Source organism: Rhipicephalus microplus, unplaced genomic scaffold, assembly GCF_043290135.1.
Source record: "Rhipicephalus microplus isolate Deutch F79 unplaced genomic scaffold, USDA_Rmic scaffold_21, whole genome shotgun sequence".
Classification (NCBI taxonomy): domain Eukaryota; kingdom Metazoa; phylum Arthropoda; class Arachnida; order Ixodida; family Ixodidae; genus Rhipicephalus; species Rhipicephalus microplus.
In genome coordinates, this window is record NW_027464594.1 from 9,332,686 (window position 1) to 9,355,801 (window position 23,116).

Here is a 23,116-nt window from a genome sequence, read left to right on the forward strand (position 1 = left end):
TAATTCAGTAGTTTGGTTTCTTTTCTTGTGATGTATTCAGACAATGCTTTCGCTTTTTGTACTGGCCATAATGACAATCACTTGGTGCACAGCCACGGTAGCCTTTCACGTTGCGGTGAGTGTTTTGTGCCTAAATTATTTCTTTTGTATGGGAAGAATGACATTGCTAGGTACTGCATAGTATGATTTCTGGCACATACGTGGGCAGAGTATTCACCTTTTTGTCACTGATGTAACTGTTTTCAGCAACAGCTCAGCGTTCTCAGTTTCTAGCTAATGAGTTGTTACTGCATATAAATGATAGCAAAAGTGACATATCTTTATTCCATAATTGGCAAGTGTCCCTGATTTCTACCATTTCTTCTTATTGTACAGATGGCGGGAAGATCTCCCTGAAATCAAAATTTCTGAGCCTGATCTGGCCAACTTGACAAACTCCTTCCCAATTTGACCCATCTAAACCAATCTAGGACTCGTTAATGTAAACGTACAATGATAATGATATCTTGGTTTTTCAAACACTTTACCACGTCGCAACGGGTAATAGATCACTGGTACTGAAACTGTTCAGCTGTGGCTGAGAGCAGCATGCTGGATGCTTCAGAAGTAAGTGCGAGGCCAGCAATACACGTCCAGAACTGCGTCTATTACCACTGTTTATTACCAAACATTTCGTGCATGTGTCTCAGTTTGAAAACCGATAATGCTAGCTATTTTGTACCTAATTTTGTGTGAAACAAATATTTTCGCTGATCCGTTATATTTTTATAATCAAGAGCTTTCTGTAGTTGGAAACCAATCCTGCATTTCTTATAAGCCATTGTAAGACCACAAAACTGATGTTTGCACTTGCGAGGCAGTTCGGTACCCCCTCCCCTCTTTCTTAGATGTTTTTTAAAGAGGGGGCAGGGAAAGAATGAGGCAAAATAACGCCCCTCACTACTTTTTTGCAAATCTCCAAGTCTCAAGTTCTTTGAACTTGGCAGGTATATTAGCCTACTTGTGTGAACACTAAGTCAAAAAGTATACTAACAACATGCAGAGAAATGACTATACCAGTAAAAAATAATAGAAATCTGCCAATAGCATTTAGCAGGTCATAACAATTGTAAGTTTTTTTTCTCTAAATTACACTATTTGGAAGAAATTTTAAAAGGTTTCTTCAACTAAGTTTGAATGTGGAAGTATGTGCTGAAATGTATTTTTATTCAAGAAATGGAATTGGCCACAATGCGCATTGTTTTGTTTTTAACCAATTTCGCAGACGTGCAGCAGCAGCCAGCAGCAGCAAAGCCACTCGCAATCCAGGCAAGGACGATGGCACCCACTGCACCCACTGACCTCTACCGTGTTTTGATAGCCAGGTGACATTTCAAACATATTATTCAGATTAGAATTAGTACAACCACCTCGCATATGGGTGGTATAAAGGTTATTTCTCACTCCTCTCCTTTTTTTGTGCTTGTTTAGTGAAAAATATAGTCATGTTTCATAAATTGTCGTGGCTTTATTGCTGCATGCCAATGTGCACAAGTGACAAAAAATGTCAGCAAACTGTTTAAATAATGACTACATTGATACATGTAGCATACAAGTAATGAACATTTCCTACTGAAGCTTGCTTTTGTATACGCGTGTTGGCTATTTGCATTTTACTGGTTCTGTACCTCTAAGCAGGCAGGTTTATGCCATAATGTTTGTTCATGATTAATTTATTGGCTTATAAAAGGGTATATCTTATGGAAATAACTGATATTTGATTATTTATATGTAGGTCAAAGTTGGCCAAAACACATTCCTGGCTTTAGAAAAATGGGAGCTCATCTTGCGCAACACAAGTGACGGGAAGTTCTGCCTGCAGCTGGCCCAGCACTTCTGGCCTACAGCTGAAGCTGCCAAACGCAGCTTAACAGGTCAGGCATGCCGAAGCCTATCGACAGGCATAATGAAACTTCAAGCCACCCTTGAAAAAGTGGAGATAATGAAAGGTAAGCAACTTGCACATTAACGTAAGTATCATTGCGTTGCAATGCATGCTGTTTTGCTGTTTAACGTGAGTCGTATTGAAGGTTCGACGTCTGCTCATAGGCCTCCCAACCTCGCCAAAGAAATGCTGCGCCACGCACGTTTCGTGCCTTTCTAGCAAAAACTAGTCGCTTTGTGCCCCGCTCCCACCTTGTGCCTACACTCTCTTGATTCGCTCGGAGAATTTCAGGCTGAACGGACATGCTCTCGCGATCTCCGACGCCGGCGTATCTCCCGCCGACTGGTTCGCCCTCCGCGGTCTCCTGACGCCGTGCAGCTTTCCCATTGTGGTGCCCCGCCCTTGGACTGCTTCGACCGTGTCCCCACTCTCCTATCTCCTTCTATTTTCCGTCTCTTGCCTCTCTATTTCTTCATCTATTTCTTTCTATTTTTTTATCCCTCTTTACCCCCGCTTCTATAAGGCACTGCGCTGGGTCGCCTTGCTTGTTGTTGTTGTTGTTGTTTCCCTGTGCAAATGGCTCGTACCCAAAGAAGGGGATTGGCCGATTATAAGGTGAATTTGCCCTAAACTTTCAGCATTGCGTCATTCCTACAATTTTTCTTTTTTTTTGTAACTTAATTTTGATTTGAAATACCGATATCAAGTTTGCAGAAAAAAAAGTAAGAAAAATAGTGAGACAGCAATTTAGCAAGAAAATCGTTTAGTCGCAGTGATGTATTCTTGAACGGCGAATAAAACATCCCTGTGGCTGAAACCCAGTGTAGAGGCTCCAAATGAAAGAAGATCAGGTTGTGATAGTTGCAAGCCCAGTCTTTGAAGAGGTGGTGCTAGTATGCTTTGCCTGAATAAATCGAAACGGCGACAATGTAATAAAAAATGACTGATCGTTTCCTCTTGATTACAGTAAATGCACATAGGGGAATTCAATATGCCTGATCTATGCAAGTAACAATTGAGGGAGGTAACGTGGCAACGAAATTTTGTGATGACAATTTCCATCATCCTTGATTTAGTCAGTTCACTGCGCCAGGGAAATAACAAGTACTTGTACTCTGGAGAGGCCGTCAGTGCAGGGTCAGATAAATTTTGCCTGATTTTAAGTGTGCGAAATCGCGCCACCGTAATGTATACTGTATGAGGAAAAATAGGAATAATTGGTGTCGAAAGGGATGCCTTCGCAAGAGAATCAGCTATGTCGTTTAACAACCAACCTTTGTGCCCTGGTGTCCAGATTAAATGAATACTTCGGAGATGGCAGGGGATCAACGATTTAAAAAGTTTCACTATAGGTGAGTGACCAGATGCGGACAGAGAAGAGCACACTGATAATGAATCAGTTATGACTGCTACAACTGGAATGGAAATATTTACCTTTCGCAAAGCTAACATTATTGCCATGAATTCAGCCAGAAAGACAGGAAGAAAGTCCGCTAAGCGAAGTGAAAATGACCAATCAAGTACGGGGCAATATATTCCAACGCCTGATTTTTCATGTGATTGAGATGCGTCCGTTGCTATAATGACATTTGTTGGCAGAGTACTTAAATGGTCCTGCAATAAACCATTTAAAATGCCTGTAGGTAATAGCTTTGCGAGAGTTGGGAAGATATCATGATAAACAATTTCTGGAGAATTTTGTTGCTCAGTTAAAGGAATCAGACCACAAACGTGTACATTTAGGGGCTCAAGTAACAATTGAACAAATACTATTTGTGGTTTGGTAAATCTGGGCCAATGCACGGAGAAGAATAGGTCAGGATTGGAAATAAAAATAATTTGTTCAGGGTTAAACGGTGCTTCATATAGTCGTAAAAAGGTCTGCACAGTAAGAATGTTAAAGCGATATAATAAGGTTGGTATTCGTGCTTCAAGGTATAACACTGCATTTGCAGTATACTTTGGAAGTCCTAAGCAGAGCCGTAAAGCCTCTCTTTCCAACAGAACGAGCGGCCGAAGTTTGTAGGCTGGCGCACCAGAAAAAAAGAATGCAGCCAAACTCCAACACAGGTCGGACATACATTTTATATATATTCAAAAGTGCCTTTCTTCTCATACCTGATCTACAACTGCTAAACCTCCGCAATACGCCCATCGCGCGTACTGCTTTTGTCGCGATGTATTCAATGTGAGGGCGCCAATTTAGATGCTCATTATACATAACTCCAAGATATTTCTATGATTGTACTTGTGGGATATCTTGAAGCTTGTAATTAATAAATATGTGCACGGGATCTTTGATTGGAAAAACGAGAATAGCACATTTACCGGTATTCAGGTTCAACATCAATCCATCCAACCAATGTTCTATTTTATTAAGATATGTTTGCAAGATAGTGTAGAAACAGTGGAAGTCATGTGCCATAGCAAAGAAAGCAATGTCATCGGCATAAACATAGGTTTTCACTTCTGGATGAACGGGGATGGTACTAAGCAATATGTTGAATAAAACCGGAGAAAGTACTGACCCCTGAGGTACACCTCGGGTTTGCTTGTGCTTACAGGAAGAGAAACCGCCTTGATAACAATAGAATTCTCTTCTACTTAATAATTCCGTCACCCATGCTACTATATGAGGTGGAAGTCCATGACTCCATAACTGATTAGTCAAGATAGAATACTCTACACTATCATATGCTTTACATATGTCTAACGTTACTAAAGCCGCAAAGTGCTTGTTGTGACGGGCAATATGAATACGACTTTCCAGATCTACATGTGCATGCCATATGGAATATCCAGATCTCAAGCCAATTTGGGAAGAACTCAACAGTTGTTTCTCGTTAATAAACCTAATTATACGACCATGAAGAACCCTTTCAATAAGTTTTACTACATTAGATGTTAAGGCTATCGGTCGTATGTTGTCTAAATTATAGCCTGCCCCCTGTTTCTTAAGCAATGGTATAATTTTCGCAATCCTCCATTCAGAAGGGATCCATGCTCTTCTAAGGGAATAATTGACGAGACCTAACAGATCATTCTGATATTTCCTGTGAAGTATTTTTAGCATTGTATTTGTTATTCCATCGGGGCCTGGTGCTGCATTTGGCAATCTTTCCATAGCCTGATTTAATTCAGAAGTCGATATTTCTGTGTAGTCATAGATGGTTGTTGTGTAAGCCGAATTAGGAAGATGCGTTGAGAACCTGTTTTCTAATTCTTTAGCCAACTGATTCAATGATTCCTGTAGTTCCTGTGAGGTGTAAACTACTGAGTCAACGTTTCCTGGTATAGGGGTCTTCTTCCTACCACGAAGAAAGTTGAATAAAGCACGTTTGTTATTTGATTTAGACAGGTACTCGAAATGTTCTTTGTCATATTGCTCTTTCGCTCGCGATACAGTGCGTTTAAATGTTGCCGCAATGAACTGATAATCCTTCCAATTTTTTGGACTCTGATTACATATGAGTCTTTTCCATGCAGCTTTTCTTCTTCTATAATCTCGTGTGCACTCATCATTCCTCCATCTACTAGGTTGGGCACTTTTGGATGACGACGAAGCAATTACAAATTCTGAAGTGTTCTTGGAGATTTTTAAAGCAGAACAGAGATTTCTGCCGAGGTCCTCATTTTGACCACTGGACACTGCCCTAACGTTGGAACGCAAGCAGTCTTTAAATTTTTTGTAATTGATCAATGTTTTCTCTGTCCTTTCAATAGATTTCACAGCACATGAGATTTCAAAGTATACAGGAAGATGGTCACTGTTTGAAGAGAAATCAATTGTTTTCCAAGACTTTATTGAAACACTTGGGCTGCAAAACGTGAGATCTAATACCGATCGTGTCCGTCCGCTAATAAACGTAGGCTGTCTATCATTTAGGCAGGTAAGATTTTTATTAATCATCCAATCCCACAGAAGAGTACCAGAATGGTCTGTTCGAAATCCCCATGAAACATGATGTGAGTTGAAATCACCAGTCAGAAGGAAATCATTCTTGCAATTAGCTAAGGCAGTATCTAATTGTTGAGTATTATGCAAACCCGTTGGAAAATATGCGTTTATAAGTGAAAAAGGGTAGTGCCCGGGCAGACAGAGGTCTATTGCCAAAATTTCACAGTCTGTGGACATGAGCTGAAAAGCTATGCTCGCTGTGCGGCAAAATTTATTCGAGACTAGTATAATTAGACCACCTCCTAGTGATGGACGGTCTAACCGAAATGCTCTAAAATTGTTTAAATGATAATTCTTAACAGGGTTAAGCTAAGTTTCTTGTAATAAGATTATATCCGGATATAACTGATTAATTAAGCAAAGTAAGTCAGTAGAAGCAGAAATCAAAGACCTACAATTCCACTGTAGTACTTTTAAGGTATCTATGTTGACGAGCGAAACACTTCAGCAACGGCAGCTTCTAAAATACTCTCCTTAAAAGGTGCACTGGCATTTTCGCTGCCCTTTTTGGGTTTGTGTTTGGGCAAGGAGATTTTAATGGAGATCCAGTGCGCTTCTGACGCCTGAAATCTTGGCATACGTCCATTTCATTCTGATCCTCCACGTGGGTCGACGTAGAAGGTACGGACAAAATTGGGGTTTTCTCCTCGCGGCATTGTCGCTGTGAGGCTAAATTCGGTATAACTTCCACTGCACAAGGTGCCGACTTGGCCATCGGTACTGCTATTGCAGAAGCCAGCTGTGTCATCTGTGAGCAAAACACTTGAGAGATGCACTCACTCACGCTCGTAACTATGTGTTCCAGCGCTTTCGACATCGCCTTTTCTACTGCAGCCTCAATAAGGTTAAGAATCTTCGTCTCACTTAGTTGTTCGTGCCTCGACGCGACTCCGGCATATCCAAAGGCTCTATCCTTCACAACTGTTATTGCTTCTCGCCGCGAGCAACGACGTCTGTCCATAATTTCTAGAAGTTGCGTTTCATTAGACCTTCCGGTGCAGTTCAGATAATCGGCCGTGTGATTTCCTGCACAGAGGCAGCACTTTTCGGTTTCGGCGATGCACTCCTTCGATGGGTGGGTATCGCCACAGATGCGGCAACGTGAATTTGATTTACAGCCCCCTGCACTGTGACCAAAACGCCAACAGTTTTGACATTGGAGAGGACGAGAAGCGAGACGTTCGACTCTGAAAATGAGTGGCCATATTTTCAACTCGGATGGACAGGAAGTGCCGGCAAAGGTAGCAATAACCGACTCAGTGGGGACTTTCTCACCGTTAACTAATCGGTTGCATCGGTACACAGCTATGACCCCAGCATCAGACAGCTTTTCCAGAGTCTCAGCGGGCGTTAATGTAGAGTCGACTCCTCGTACAATTCCCTTAGTGCACGCTAAATGAGGCGGGATAAATGCACTTACCGGGACCGAAGCAAATGTCTTGCATTTTAGGATGTCAGAAACGCACGAAGGATCTGACGATCTGCATACCAAACCACCTCTTCCGAACTGACGAACATCACTTATCAGCTGAAAGTGCGGCGTCATGGCCTGCAACCCCACCTGGATCACCTTCGGGTTGTTGAGCCTAATAAATCCACCACTCAAGGGCACCAGCGCAACAGGGATGCTTCCAACACCACTGCGGAAAAAATATTCCAATGGCAATTCTTCATTAGTCAAGGAGGCTGACCAAGGGCTATGCCCTTGGCCAGGAGATGAATTAGACATTAGCACTAATTAGATTGCTTAAAGAAGTAATATGCAACGTCAGCTAGTTTCAACAGGTCAAATTCACCCAAAACTCAGCCAAACCACCGTCCGAACGAGTCCGAAGGGACGAGCCCGGTTCAGAACGAAGACGCTTCTGGAACGCTCTGAAACAGTGTCCACACCCAAATTGTGAACGCAAAGCGGGTCTTGCTTGCTTGCTTGCTTGTTCCTTCCTTTTGTGGCTCTCACCCACTAAGGGGGATTGGCCAAGAAGCCGGTGGTTAATGCAAGTAAATACCTATAGATTTTCTAGATTAGGGGAATATGATTACTGTGTTTTAACTGTGAAATTGATTTGGCGCAATGTCAGAAAAAAAAGAAAAAAGGGGGGGGGGAGAAATAATAGAATTTGTTGAATATCTGTGGTGGAATCGTTATATGAAATTCTCCTGAAAGTTGAATCACTGCAGTGTATCAGCTAAATAATAAGTGGTAGTGTGACTAGTAAAATTCGAGACCTGATCGCTGACTCAGCAAGGTAACCTTCTTGTGTTATATATGAATTCGCAGAGAGCCCCGCAGATGTTCCTGTCACTGTGTCCCAATGAAGTGGCCCCAAAAGACAAAATATTGGGAGTATTAAGCCGCCCTTGAGGCAGACAGAAATTAGGTGCCTTTTTCCTCTTCCTTCTAGCCACAACCACCACCACCACTCTCAGCACGTACACGCGCTCAGCACATGCTGTTTTCTGGGCGCCCGGCACGTGCAGCGTCACCTGTGACTTACTCTGAAGGTTTAAAAAACATTTTTACAGTGTGACTATTACCATAACCGAGAGTGATTCATTGACAACCTTCGCGGGACCAAGCAAGTCAAACACGATGTTGTGGCGACCACTGCGCACAAACCTGCGCAGCCTCTGTCTCGTAACAGATAAGCCCCGTGTGACACGGCCACTTGCTCCAACAAGCTTGGTCACCACAATGTCTTTGAGGGAGTGCTATGCGCATGCTGATGGTAAACAGCCGCATTTCTATGACTATAAAAGTAAGGTGAAAGCACGAATCCTATATGTTTGTTAACTGGTAAAACGCACATTTGCTGTGGCAGTCACGTCATCTCGGAGCTGTCGGCATACCACCACCACGCTTTCGCGTGCGCTTGTATTTAGCATTCCGACTTCGATTGCTTCAATGCGAAGTATGTCACACGGCGTTCAGTGTGAAGTTAGGAAGTCAGTGTGAAGAACCGAAACTTAAGTCAGCCCTGTTGAGTTGCTGGCACCATTGCAATGCGCAGTGTTCACTTTCACAAGAGTTTTGTTTTGCCGAGATTTTTATTGGGAATTAACTACGTCGTATCGTAAGTTCAATGCCATTTTAGGTTTTTTGTGCCCATAATGATGCGCACAAAAAAGTATTTTATACCTACTTCGACCGTGCGTGTTTCTTTCAGTGCATGTTTGATTTCGAATAATATGCATGCCTGATCACGCAATGTGTTCACCGATTCGGATGCTGCTTCGCTTGTTTTGACACATCGCTTGGTCTATGGTATACAATACCTTCTAAGATTGAGCATGTTTTTCGTTACGCCGAGATTAGCCTTTGATAACAGCATGTAAATTGGTGATACCATCAAAAATTTTATAACCGCCTTGGTTTTTTTTAAACTCGTATTCACAGCGGCAGCTGTATATCACCACCAGCTCAGGCGCATGCAAGTATTTAACATTTTACGTGCCAAAGCCATGGCATCATTACGAAGTACGCCGGCGTGTGAGACTCTAGATTATTTCTAGCCACTTGAGGATTTTAACGTGCACCTAAATCTATTTGAAGTGTAAGGGGCGACGACGACAATGGACAGAGGGGGCACACACACCGAGCGCCACATCTGTTTACAATTCGGGTCTTACCAATGTACGCTTAAAATATACAAACCCAACCCACACTGCTTGTAATTTTTACACCTAAATCTAACCACAGTGTTGCCTTGTTTCGCTCCCATGGAAATGCAACTGGCCTAGGTTGGAAATGAACTTATGACTTCGATCCTAACATTGAGCTACCTAAACTTGCTCGATGTGTGTTGCTTGCAAGACCTGTACGTATAAACTCTCAGTGCCAACACGCAGTATCAATCTGTTGACACTGAGCGGCGATGAGAAGTCTACAGCCGTCAGCTGAATAAAACACTGCAAAGCTCACGCTATTATATTTTAACAGTGGTGTATTAAGCTAGCAAGCTGTGCCGCTTTTGCATTACAAATGGTTGTCTCGGAAAGCCGATGGCTAATCTCGAAATGTACAGTGGTTGTCTATTTGCTGTTGTAGCTTCCGTTTACAAATGCTCTGTTTTCATATGTGTCCAGCCATCACATTTTTCGCCGTGAATAGTTGGTAATACCGTGCATGACAAAAAAATTCTTCAGAGTGACAAGACCGCGTAAGTATCGACGAACTGCCATAATCCACTCTTGACGCATTTGCTCCTCGCACTCCTTGCATTGAAAACTGTAGAACTTCACGGGAAGTTTTTAGCTCTGTTATATTTTTAAACTTTTGCAGCTGCTCACAGTGCGGCATAAGTGTGTGCGTGCTTCGCAGGATGACGAAGGAGTGGTATCCATAGGGTGAAAAATGAGAGATAAAAGCCCCAAGGAACACGTTTTTTGTGTGTGCAAGAGAAAAATCAAGCAAGCGCGGCACTTCTACGTGACCAGACTTTTGCTTCTCGCCGCTAGGACAGCGAACAGCGCTGCGCAAGCTTCAGCCTGTCTACCATATGAACACTTCTCATGACAAAATCCAAATGCGTTGCTAAAAATTCAAGGTGGTTAAATTTTATCAACAGATTGCCACATTGATTATCCTCACATAAAAATGGTACCTTTCTGTTACACTACCAGTTTCGTGTGACAACTTGAATCATTGGAATAAAGCTTTTACTTTTTCCTGGGTGGACATCTGCCATTTTGGTATTGGCTGGGATAACCGTCATTATTAAAACGAAAACCTTGGAGATCCAAAGTCATTTTACGACTTCGTCAGTAGGAGTACTACACATGCGTCTTGATTTTATGAAAATGGTGAATTGGCCTGAAGCAGACTTTTGTGCTCAGTGAGTGTGTTTGAATTTTGAAATAAATGTGACCTATGTTGAAGCAATTCAGCAAATTGCTGCAACATGGGTCGCCTCTAACCTTTCTGAACTGACATGTGTCTTGGTATTGTGAAAATGGTGGATTGGGTAAAGCAGCTTTTGTGCTCAGTAAAGTGTGTTCAAATTGTGAATTAGATGCGACCTACGTAGAAGCGATTCAGTGAATTGCTGCTTGTGAATTAGATGCAACCTATGTAGAAGAAATTCAGTGAATCGCTTCAAGATAAGTCGCATCTCACTTCTCTGAACTGATGGTGGCCACTTTGATACAATTCCTGTTTTGCTTTGCATCTTTATGGAGATTGATTGATTGCATGGATCACACATGTTCTGCATAATCATGGATTTCGTCACAATTCGTTAGCACATTGTGGCGAAAAAGGGCGCAGTTTCCGAGAGAATAGCACTGTCCATTTCGCCTTGGTTAGCTGGCACAAAAAAGCAATTTTGTTCAAGTTTCAACTGCCTTAACACCTCGCACTGTGAGGCGAAATGTTTTTCATGACACACCATGAAATGACACATTTCTTTTTTACGAACAAAGCATGAATTGGAACTTTGAACACATTTCAGTGAATGAAATTTAGATTAAGCTATCCTACTGTAAAATACGACTTTTTTAAAAATTGTTTTGGCTAAATTATTTTGGTAGAGTTAATTGTGTTTTGAATAATTTGAGTCATATAAATATAAGGTGGATTCCCTGTATACATCTATTTCAGCAAAACAAAGAGCTCAAGAGATATCACAGCTACTTTTTCTTTAATTGAATATTTAGAGTTTCTTTGAAATCTCTTTTTTATTTTGTGTACATGTCAATGTTATGGCATTTTTCAGGATGCATGAAGAAGTTTGTGGCAGCAAACAGCCAAGAAAACCTGAGGACGTCTGCGTCAAAGCTGTGCGACGCTACCTGCGTGTATTCTTAACGGAAGCTGCAAGGCAAGGAAAGAGAATACGGAACACTATCAAAGAATGAGCCATCATAATAAATGTACAGATATTCAGCAAGCCTGTAAGCATCTTATTGTTATATATAATATACGCATGGTGCTTGTTGTTTGTCGAAACAAATTCGAGGCAAACTATGTCAATTGAAAGTGTTTTTGGGGTAACTTTTCTTGTTTTCATAAACATTGATGGAGATTGAAGATGCACAGCAATGTATTTATGAGCACTGATGAGAGACATCATGAACTCAATCATTTCAACAAACACATTGCATATGTGTATTCACTGCTTGCGGCTCACCAAGCTACCTCGCCCGCCATTCACCACCTCGCCCGCCATTCACCACCTCACCCGTCATCACACCTCTGACCTGCCATCCCACCCAGCTTCCCCCATTCCACCCGGCAACCTGCTATGCCACTCGGCAACCCGTCATCCCACCCAGCATCTGCCATCCCACCCAGCATCCCACCCAGCACCCGCCATCCGCTATCTCACCCTGCATCCATCCACTAAATTAATCCACAATAATGGCGGATGGTGGTTTCCACCATACCCACCAATCAATTTTTTCCCAATAGGGTATTATTTACCTATACCCTGACAATCACGCATCAAAACAATTTACTTATAGAGAACTGATCACGTATTCATAGGAACACATCTTCACGTATGTTCATAAGTATGATAATGCTTATCATACTTATGAACATGATCAGTTCATATGAGAACTCATATGGACAGATCACAAGTGAGAACATAAGCTAAGCACACACAAACTTCAAGACTTTGACATGGAAAATTTCCACAGTTGCAGCAGCTTGAAGGCTATTTATATCACTACTTTTGAATCGTGCACCGTGTACTGGTCTGCAGCGAAATAATTTACAATATAAATGACGTTTTCTACACATAATCGTCTGCCTTTATATTTGCTTCTATACGTGTCATCACATGGTACGAAAGTTGCACTCTAAGATAGTCAACATATTTAAATCTTGCGTAAAGTTTTCTTACGAGTGCCACCATTAGGGCGAAATATACAGCGGCACTTACGAAATATCTGGCAACGTAGGTGCCTTAGTAGTATACTTTGTTAAAAACGCTTGAAAGCTTCCTTTGTTAGTAACTGCAAACGTGTCAAGCTGTACTACAGCTGCTGGCAGGTAAAGGTGTGTCGCGAAGATTGTAAAATAGGCTGGAAACAATAAAACGTACGCGTTTACTAACGGATTATTAATTTTTATAGTGTAGAAACCACTGTGGCAAATGACTATATACGGTGCTTCGAACAAATAAATTCTGCATTTTCTTGCGATAATCCACCAGAAGGTCATCCCTGAAGGAATCAGAATGTATGTGTTCACAATAGTGCATAAATATTTATACTGCAGAGAGATTTGCAAATAAGCTCGACAAGTCATGAGAAATATAATGATAGCGGGAACTGCTGATCTCTCAGCAATGCTTGTAACTATACGCAGTTTCATTATCTACCTTTGTCTTGTATGTGCTTGAATTCTTATACATTTTTAGTTGACTTATGTTGCCTTCCCGATTTGCGCATCTGACACTTGTTTCTTTATTTTGTCTTTTTTTCTTGTGTGTTATAAATGTTGTACCCACCCCCTCTGTAATGCCCTACGGGCCCTGAGGGTATTCTAATAAATAAATAAATAAACTGTAAAGAATAACAGCTTTGGCATGTGTCGGATTCCAAGCCGCACATAGTGTGACGTCGGCAGCTTAAATCAGAGCAGCGCAGGTGCGCTTAAGTGACGTAGTGGCATAGCTACGATGTCTGCGACCTACAATGCATGTGAAGCGCTCGTGATGCCGAGAAGCATTGCAAGCTGCCAAAGAGTAGTTTCTCTGACGACATTACGCAGTTGGCCTAATGGCAGGTTTTGCTCTATGACGTTACTTTAGGAGCATGGCTTGAGATATGACTACTTGGTAATACATATCGGCTAAAAATAGCGCTGGAGTAGACCACTAACAAAAAAAGAAAGAAAACACGTATTGTTGTACCGTTTTTTTGTTCGCTGTCCGTTCCAGTGGTGCTCTGTGAAGAAGGCTGCTTTTTAGCCTCAATACACATTGCCGTACCGTATGTCTTGACGTGGTGGTTTTATTGACATTTTCAAGAATTGTGGCATTTCTACCATCCAGTCGTAAACAGTGTGGTAGCACGCCTGCCCAATAGTAACTTGTAGGACCGGTGTTATCCGCCAAGAAATCACGTAGGTCACAGCAGCAAGTCTGGGTCACACCAGAGCCTATGGACACAATTCACATTCTATTGTCAACCATTTGTAAAAAAATGATCGGGTTGCGTTTGAGCGCGGGCAGGTAATGATAGTAATCTTCAATCTATCACACACGGTAAACATTTACAAAAAGAGCACTGCTGTATGTTTTCCATATCGCGTACGTACACCACAAATTGGACGATTCCCACTACTTAGTACGCTGGTCTGTTAAAAGTTAACAGGGAAAAAAAGGCGACAAACACGCATTAAGGTTTGTGCACAGATGTAGGGGATAATTGATGAAGACACAAACGAACTATAGAAAATACAGGGGCTGCACGTTTCAAGTTCACGTGTTGACCCACGCCCCGCCGCGGTGGTCTAGTGGCTAAGGCACTCGGCTGCTGACCCGCAGGTCGCGGGTTCAAACGCCGGCTGCGGCGGCTGCATTTTCGATGGAGGCGGAAATGTTGTAGGCCCGTGTGCTCAAATTTGGGTGCACGTTAAAGAACCCCAGGTGGTCGAAATTTCCGGAGCCCTCCACTACGGCGTCTCTCATAATCATATAGTGGTTTTGGGACGTTAAACCCCACATATCGATCAAATCAATCGTGTTGACCCACGAAGGATAATGGTTGAGTGGTAATTGTGTATGTACCAGTTTCCCGTTGTGGGAAAGTCGTTAGCTTACAGCATATGCTCAGACGATTCCCCTCGTTTCTGGGCAGCGATCAAACCAAACCTGCCAAGTGGTGCTCTGCCATCAAAAGCCCTACCAAGGGGAATCATCTTTGGGCCGCCGTCCATAGAGCCCACGATGTGGCGGTCATTCTTAGTCTGCCTGCCCTAACGTGGGAGAGGCCCACTGCGCACGATTCATGTTTCTCGGGACTACGAATTAGGTTCCTTCATCTATCCGTCAGCAAATCATACCCGCATACCACGAGCCGGAGTATATGGCTATGAGCGGTATGTGACAGGAGAGGGCTTCGTAGAAAATGTTTCATAATGAAAGGATTTTACAATGCACACGGCAGAATTTTCACGTTGCCTATATAATGATCAGGCAGCCAGCTTCATTATACCGCAATGCCTATATATGCAAATTTCGGTTTAAGGTGTCCACAATTAGCACACTGGCGTAGGCCGCTAGAAGACGAGGGCGAAGAGAGGCCACCTGCAACACGCTGATAATTTTCGCGAACGCTACATGGGGGTTTTTCCGAGCACATACAGCTCAACGTTGAACGTAGCGTGTAATCAATGCACTCGTATGCTGGAGAATCGTCGCTATAAACCCATCGGCGAAAACTTTACGTAACTCGCGGGCAAAGTATAAAGAGTTTCTCAAACACAGTGGCATGACATTGGCTTCTCTCAGGTCAGTTTTCTGGAACTAGGCTCTTTCTTGATTCTACCAGTAGGAGCTGATCCACCACTCTAAAATTGATCTGCAGGTCATCTTGGTACACAGTCTTCCTCGCATGAAGTTAAGCCTCACAAATGCCTTGTATCTGCCCAAAGTTTTCATATCAAACCCTATTTCGCGCATTAACGCGAAGCATTTCTTAGCGAACTTTGGCGACTTTGAGCGCATCTATCTACCTAGCCACCTACGACTTTTAGCCCCCTTGGCCATTTCGATAATGGTAATAGTACCAAACTTGGCACGGCATAACATGACTGTATGAAAAACATATTCGACTAGTCATAACATGAAAATCATGACAAGTATTTCATAAATGTCATGTTTACATTTCATGGTTCTGCAGCTCTTGTGGTGGTTTCGTTCACATGGCATGTTGCAAAACTGGTATGGTATGACATGATTGCATGGCGACCTATAGCGACAGGCCCTAACATGGAAATATGACATCCGTATCATGTAAGCCCATCACTACATGCCAATCTCACTCATGATGCCGTAGCGCTTGTTTTGCTAGCGTCACATATACCAAATTTGATATCACAGTATGTTCATGGATGACGAAAGTATGATACTGCTACAAACATGATAAACATGAGATGCGTGTCGTGTAACAACATGACTACTCGCTACGCTCATCATACGCTCGCGACCGTTTTGTTAGCTTCACATGAACAAAATTCGAAATTGCGTGACGTCAATGAATGACAAGGGTATGTGAATGATGCACACATAATAATCATGAGATGCGCGTCATGTGAGAACTTGACTATATGCAACAGTCAACGCGCCAATACATCACGCCGTGACGCAGTGCGTGTGATCACCGGCGTTCGTTTCGACGCGTGACGCCGGCGTCGCAACGCCGGCGTCACGCGTCGCAATCCTTTGATATATCGCAGGTCCTTCCATATCCATATACTCGAAGGTCCGCACCGCGCTGCGTTGTTGTCGCTTGCTGAATTGCGTGCCGACCTGTTGTGCTCTCGCGATCTCCGGCGTCAGCGTAGCTCTGGCCCACTGGGCACGCCCTACGTCATCTCCTGGCACCGACCGCCGACGATAGTGTAGCTCTGACCGACTGGACTTGCCCTATGCCATCTCCTGTCGTCGACAAGAGCTCGCACAATCGGTGCTACGTCCTCGGACTCTTGTGACCGTGTTTCCATCTTTTCTATCTCTTCTATCCCCTCGATTTGTTGTAGCTCTCTCTGGCTTTCCTCATCTCTCTCTTTCTCTCTCTACACCTGCATTCCTATCCTTTTAATCCCTCGTCACCCCCATCCCTTGCTAGCTACTGCTGAGGTGTCGCACCCTGATGCAGACAGTTGCGGGGCTCACTTTTCTTTTCTTTTCCTTGTTCTAAACACAAACACTTCGCCTTTGACGCACGCGCGTCTCAGCGCGTCTGGCGTCCCTCCGTCACGAAAAGATAGAGAAGCAGCGTTGTCTGGGTAACACGTCGGCGTGAAGTGCAGCATGTCGCATTTCGCCCTGGTTGCCATCTGGCCGTGCCGACGGACGCTGCTCACGCCTGGTGTCAGACTATAGAAATCTCGCATTTTGCTAGCGTACCGTCGCTGTGCCCAGAATGCGCGCGCGTAAATTCTACATTGGAGTATATTGGGCCATTCATTGTGCGCTCGCAACCGTTTTGTTGGCTCTACATATACAAAATTTGGTATTAAGTGACGTCAATCGAGGACGAAAGTATATGACTGGTGCAAACATGTTAATCCTGACATGCGTGTCATGGAAGAACATGACAACATACCACACTCGCAGAGTGCTCGTGGTCGTTTCGCTAGCTCCACATAGACTAAATTTCGTATCACGTGACATGAATAGATGGCGAAGGTAAACTAGACATCGAAACATGATAATCATAACACGGAAGTGATGAACGGCATCATTTACCTCCACCTCGTAACGTTGTACTGATTTTAAACTGACATATCAACCTTCCTCATTCGTGCTTCGTAAGTCATCGATTCCCACTGTACGTGGGATTTGCTAATTTTTTTTATTTTCTGCATTTCTTTCAGGAGTAAACAAAGTGCGGAAGTGGCAGTCGGAGGACCTTCAAAATGTCACAAGCATGTTAAAGACATCTGTTTATTTTGTTCAAATAAATGAAGTCGTGTTTAGTTGTATGGGTCGTCCTCATGTATTTGGCCTGTAGAAGACGTAGTGCTGTTGCACAGCACATGCAGACAGCATTATAGTGTAAGTTGAAAGAGCAATGCCCAACGTGCAAACACCCATGAGATATGGATCTTCAATTCTTGGTTTGCAGTACATTGAATATTATAAAACGCCCTGCATTCAAAACATAAAAAGCTTCAACTGTCCTATGAAATATCAGTTTTTTCACAGTACTGGTGTTTCACACCTTCTTAGAGTTGAGCAAAAGCTATCAATAATTCTTGCAAAATAAGTTACCACCAAAACTAAGTGTGCTTTACGACCTGTGGAACAGTAACCTTTCTTTTTTTATAACAAGAAAACAAAACAGCCCCTTCGAGTACAACTAGGCACATTAAACAAAACCAGCTGTTTGCCACCCTGAGTGACGACCAAAATGTAGAGATAAATAGATAATCTGGCAGGGTTACCCAGAAGAACTTGTTGCTAGGATATATAGTTGGCACAACACTCACTTAGAGTAAAATTTTAGGCGCTTAAGCACAGCCAAACACAGGAAAAGAGTGCCATGTTGGTCTCTTTTAGTGCTTCGTATTGTGTCTAAATTTTTCCTCAAAGGTGACAGAATCTTCGAAAGCTTACGTTTTTATTGAATAACAGAATAAATTACGGACATCCCGTTCTTAGGAAACCACCCTTTTTTCAGTTTTTAAAGTAACTGAAATGCTGTATTCGAAGGTACAGAGTCATTTTGTGTTACACAGAACAGAGCTGCCGTGTTAAGAAACAGACGGATGATGTACACGTAATCACGGAAGTGTGCTGTGTATGGCGGTACAAAAAACAATTTTACAGAGCTTTCGTAAAATGTAGCCTGCAGTTTCCTAATTTACGGAAGTGCTGTGGCACCATTTTACCTGCAAGATCTTTTGTAAACTGAGACATTTTTTATAGTGTTCTAGGCTATCTCAGGCATTCGTTGGGATTTGTTCACCGTCCTCTCCCATAGCAACAGCTCTGAGTGCGCGCGTCCCTAGATACCGGAGCCCCCCCCTTGTCCATCTTCGGCATCGGCAGTTGTCAGCAACAGCTGCGAGTGCATTTGAAACACGTTTGTAGCATTTGTGCTGCCAGCGTTCGTGAAGTCTTTCTGTTGACAACATGCTAACATTATGACCGTCGGGTACAATTACAGGTGCCGTGCTTCATCGCTCCTTCTCTCGCCGTTCCCTCTCTCTCCTTCTCTTGTCCCCCTCTCCCGTCCTCTCGCTCTTGTGTATATATAAACTGAGTGAAGCGCGTGCCTCACTCTTGACCGTTCCCTGGCTGATGTATGTGTAAATAAATTTTTACGGTAGAAATATTCATCTCGTCATAACTTTACTCCAATAAAACTACTGCTCTGTGTACTCTCTGCGCAAGAAATTCATTCACACTTCCTCAAGATTCCCTTCGAGAAGGTGGCAGCATTTTTTGCGGCTGCTGTCCAGGCCTTGGCTGTCGTTTCATCACTTCAGATGGGTGCCTTGTTTCCCGCAAACGTGCAGACAGCCACCGTTTTTGTTAGCCAATCAGCGATCGAAAAAGTGACCAGGCACGTTCTTTCCGTCTGAAGCCAAAAAGCTGGTACCGTCTCCGGTCCCAGTTGAACAACGGAATGGGACAAGACAGATGGAACAAGAGTGACGGAACAGTCATACCAAGTAGAGGTCTTGTCACTCAGCAGTGCTGAGTGCGATGAACGGACCGATGTATGGGCGGTCGGACAGGCATTGCATTGTTTTATGACTCACTTAGCAGCTGCTGAATGACACGGACGTACAGATAAATGGCCGGCCGGCCAGCCGGCCAGCCAGCCAGCCAGCCAGTCATAAAGACAGACAGACAGACAGACAGACAAACAGACAGACAGACAGACAGACAGGCACACAAAGAGACGAACGGACTGTTTACCGATAAAACCCACGGAGTTTCACCCCACTCATAATTCACTCCGAGAATATGTTGTGATTTGTTCTGGTTATCTTCATCATGGTAACACCCCATTCGCGCGAGCTCACCTTCTGCGTTCTTCCATTTATCAATTCGGTGAGCACCTATTGAAAAAATGAAAAGTAGATTTTCCTGGAACAATTTTTATCAAAATTCGCCTTTAGTATTATCGATTACAGAGTAAAACTTTTTGCCCTCATCTATCGTGTCACATACAGAATCATCGTCATTTGAAGCTGCCTTAACAGTGTTTTCGGAAGGCAACCCTTCATAGCCTACAAATTTCTGCATGTCTTGTCAAGAAAAAGAAAAACATCTTCCACATAAAAATTACATATCGAAATATATACTCATTAGAGTTGTATCTTCATTTGTGTATCTTTTTCAGATATTTATTGTTTTTCCTCTGGGTCGTGTATCAACGTTTACAATTTTACTTATGTGAATCTATTCATTGCTTAACGAAATTGATTATATTATAAATGTTTTACCTCTATGGAAATGATAATTATTTATTTTGCAGTTTCGGTGTTGGTTTTCACCTGTATATCTGCGCACCCTTTTTGTAACCACCCTTATGTAACGCCCTTTATATTCCATGAGGGTTTTCATAGAAGTAAGTATAAAATTAATAATTGAACTTGATTTTATTACAGAACTATAGGATAAAAGACGAACTGGCACTGCCCTCGTACATTATTTGACGGCTGCTAGCTATTCATTTTGCTATACCTTGGCCATCAACCATCAAAGCAATATACTTGTACAGAACTGATCACGTATTCATAGGATCACATCTTTACGTATTTTCATGCATATTGTAATGCTCATATGAGTATGAGAACTCATATTGACAGATCACAAGCGAGAACATACGCTAAGAACACACATAACTTCAAGACTTCGACATGGATTTCCTCAGTGGCAGCAACTTGAAGGATATTTATACCGCTACTTTTGAATCGCGTACCGTCTACTGGTCTGCAGCGAAAAACTTTACAAGGTAAGTGATGTTTTCTACACACAATCGTGTGCCGTTCTATTAGCTTATATGTGCGCCATCACGTATTACGAAAGTTACACTCCAAGATAGTCAATATAATTAAAGCTTGCGTAAGTCTTGCCTATGAGTGCCACCATTAGGGCGAAATATACAGCGGCATTTACAAAATATCTGGCAACGTAGGTGCCTTAGTAGTATACTTCATTAAAAACGCTATAGAAAGCTTCTCTTGTTACTAACAGCAAACGTTAAAAGCTATACTATAGCTGCTGGCAGGTAATTGTATGCCGCGAAGATAGTAAAATAGGCTCGAGACAAATAAACACACGCGTTTACTAACTGATTACTAATTTTTTAGTGTATACACCACTGAAGCAAATGACTACGGGGCTTCAAACAACTGCATTCTGCACTTTCTTGTGATAATCTACCAGAATATCACCTTTGACAGAATCAGAAGGTATGTGTTCACAATAGTGCATAATTGATTATACTGCAGGGAGATTCGCAAATGAGCTCGACCAGTCACGAAAAAACATATTCATAGCGGGAACTGTAAAGATGCACTGGCTCGGCGAGTGTCGAAATGCAAGCCGCACTAAGTGCGATGTCAGCAGCCTAAATCAGAGCGGCGCAGGTGCACTTAAGTGACGTAGTGGCACAGCTACGACATCTGCCATCTACGATGCACGTGAAGCGCACGTGATGCCGAGAGGCAATGCAATCTGCCGAAGAGTAGTTTCTCTGACGACATTACGCAGCCGCCCTGACGGCATGTTTGGCTATATGACGCTACTATAGGAGCATGGCCTAAGATATGGCTACACGGTAATACATATTGGCAAAAATAGCGCTGGAGTGGACAACGGACAAGGCAGAAAAGATAGCACGTATTTTTGTACCGTTGTCTCTTCGCTGTCCGTTCCGGCGCTGTTCTGTAAAGAAGGCTGCTTTTCAGCCTCAAGCAACAGCGCTATAGCGTATGTCTTGACGTTGTGCTTTTATTGATATTTTAAAAAAATTGAGGCATTTGTACCATCCAGTCGTAAACAGTTTGGTAGCACGCCTGCGCAATAGGAACTTGTAGGACCGTCGTTATCCGGTAAGAAATCGTGGGGGTCACACAAGCAAGACTGGGCCACAGCAGAGCTTCTGGACACATTTCATCTTGTATTGTCAAGCATTTGTAAAAAAATGCGTAGGTGGTGTTTGAGCGCTGGCAGGTAATGATGGTGATCTTCAATCTATTACACATAGCAAATATCTACAAAAACAGCACGGCTGTATTTTTTCTATGGCACGTACATACATCTTAGCTTGGACGAATGCTACGAAAATGTGGTATATACTATTAAAAAGTTTGGCGTAGTATCAGGAGCTCGTTTAAATGCTTCTAAGAGTTTAGGTCTGTGGTTTTGCTTGTGAGGTAGCACATTGAACCACTTTGCAGGGATTAAATGGACAAGAACTCCTCCAACATACCTCGTTGTACCAATGCATGCATACAGATTTAGTGCGCATTACTGGAAAGAATGCGTTCCTTAGCTTGAACAAGAGGCTGTTGGACTGGCACTGGAGCTGACGAGGGACCGGTGCTCTTTGGATCTTCAAACAAGTAGCCGAACGGCCGGCTGCCTATGCCCGCCAGTTATTGTCCCTCCTAGCCGGAAGGTGACGTGTCGTGCCACCAGAACGCCGTAAATGGTTCAGGAGTAGACAACGAGTGTGGCATATTCCTTGAAAGATGCCGCGTCTGTGCCACAAATCGCCTCGCTAATTAATTGAGCAGCTCGGCGGATACTTTGATTGATGCTGTTATGAGCTTGGGACCCCTCGAGCAGCGGCACACACACGACGAGGAAGAGCACCACTGGCGCCACCTTGGATTGCAGTGATCACGGCTCAATATTGGACGTTCAGGTGGGCTATGCATGCTCGTCCCCCACGCCAGTTGAGTGTGATATGTGATATGACAGTGCCATCTGAACGTGTTCCCTGATCCAGAGATCTGAGGAGCACATACCCTTTATAATGAGCCACACGGCTCATTCAAAGGAGCGCCATGTAGAGGAACGCCAGATTCGAAAGCTCGCCATGTAAAAAGAGCTCGTCATGTACGAGAGCTCACCTTGTATATAATGTAAATAAACCCTCTTCAAGTCTCTCTTCTTTCTGCCTCCACAACTCCATCGAAGACCTCCAGTGCCTGCAAACCCCGGTTGCAACAAGGCCCAGACATTTCTTCCCTATCGACTTTCAATATTTGGGAGAGCTGAAGCTTGCAATACTTTCTTAGCAACAAAGCTTTACCATGTATTGCAACTTATTCATTGCGCAAAATTTTATATTATACAATGCTTTCATCGAATTTTCGCTTCTTTCATACGGTCTTCACCTTTTGAGCCCATGTGTCGTGATAGTATATTCAAGCCAGTTAGTGAGGGTGGGTTAGCTATAAACACCTTTATCTATGGCAAATATTGTCACGATTCTTTTTTCGAGAGTATTACTATCCTGTAATCCATTCATCGTGCATGTTACACTTGTTGATTGCTTACCAAATTTAATTGTTTCATCAAACTTCTCCA

General features: G+C 43.0%; 1 long non-coding RNA gene across 1 annotated transcript; it reads left to right on the top strand.

Moving 5' to 3' along the window:
- The first annotated feature begins 1,245 nt into the window (after positions 1–1,245).
- LOC142785335 (uncharacterized) lies at positions 1,246–17,541 on the top strand. The gene is made up of 4 exons (XR_012888922.1): positions 1,246–1,364; positions 1,775–1,988; positions 11,597–11,774; positions 17,434–17,541. It is a non-coding gene; the product is annotated as an uncharacterized LOC142785335 (long non-coding RNA).
- The last annotated feature ends 5,575 nt before the right edge of the window (positions 17,542–23,116 follow it).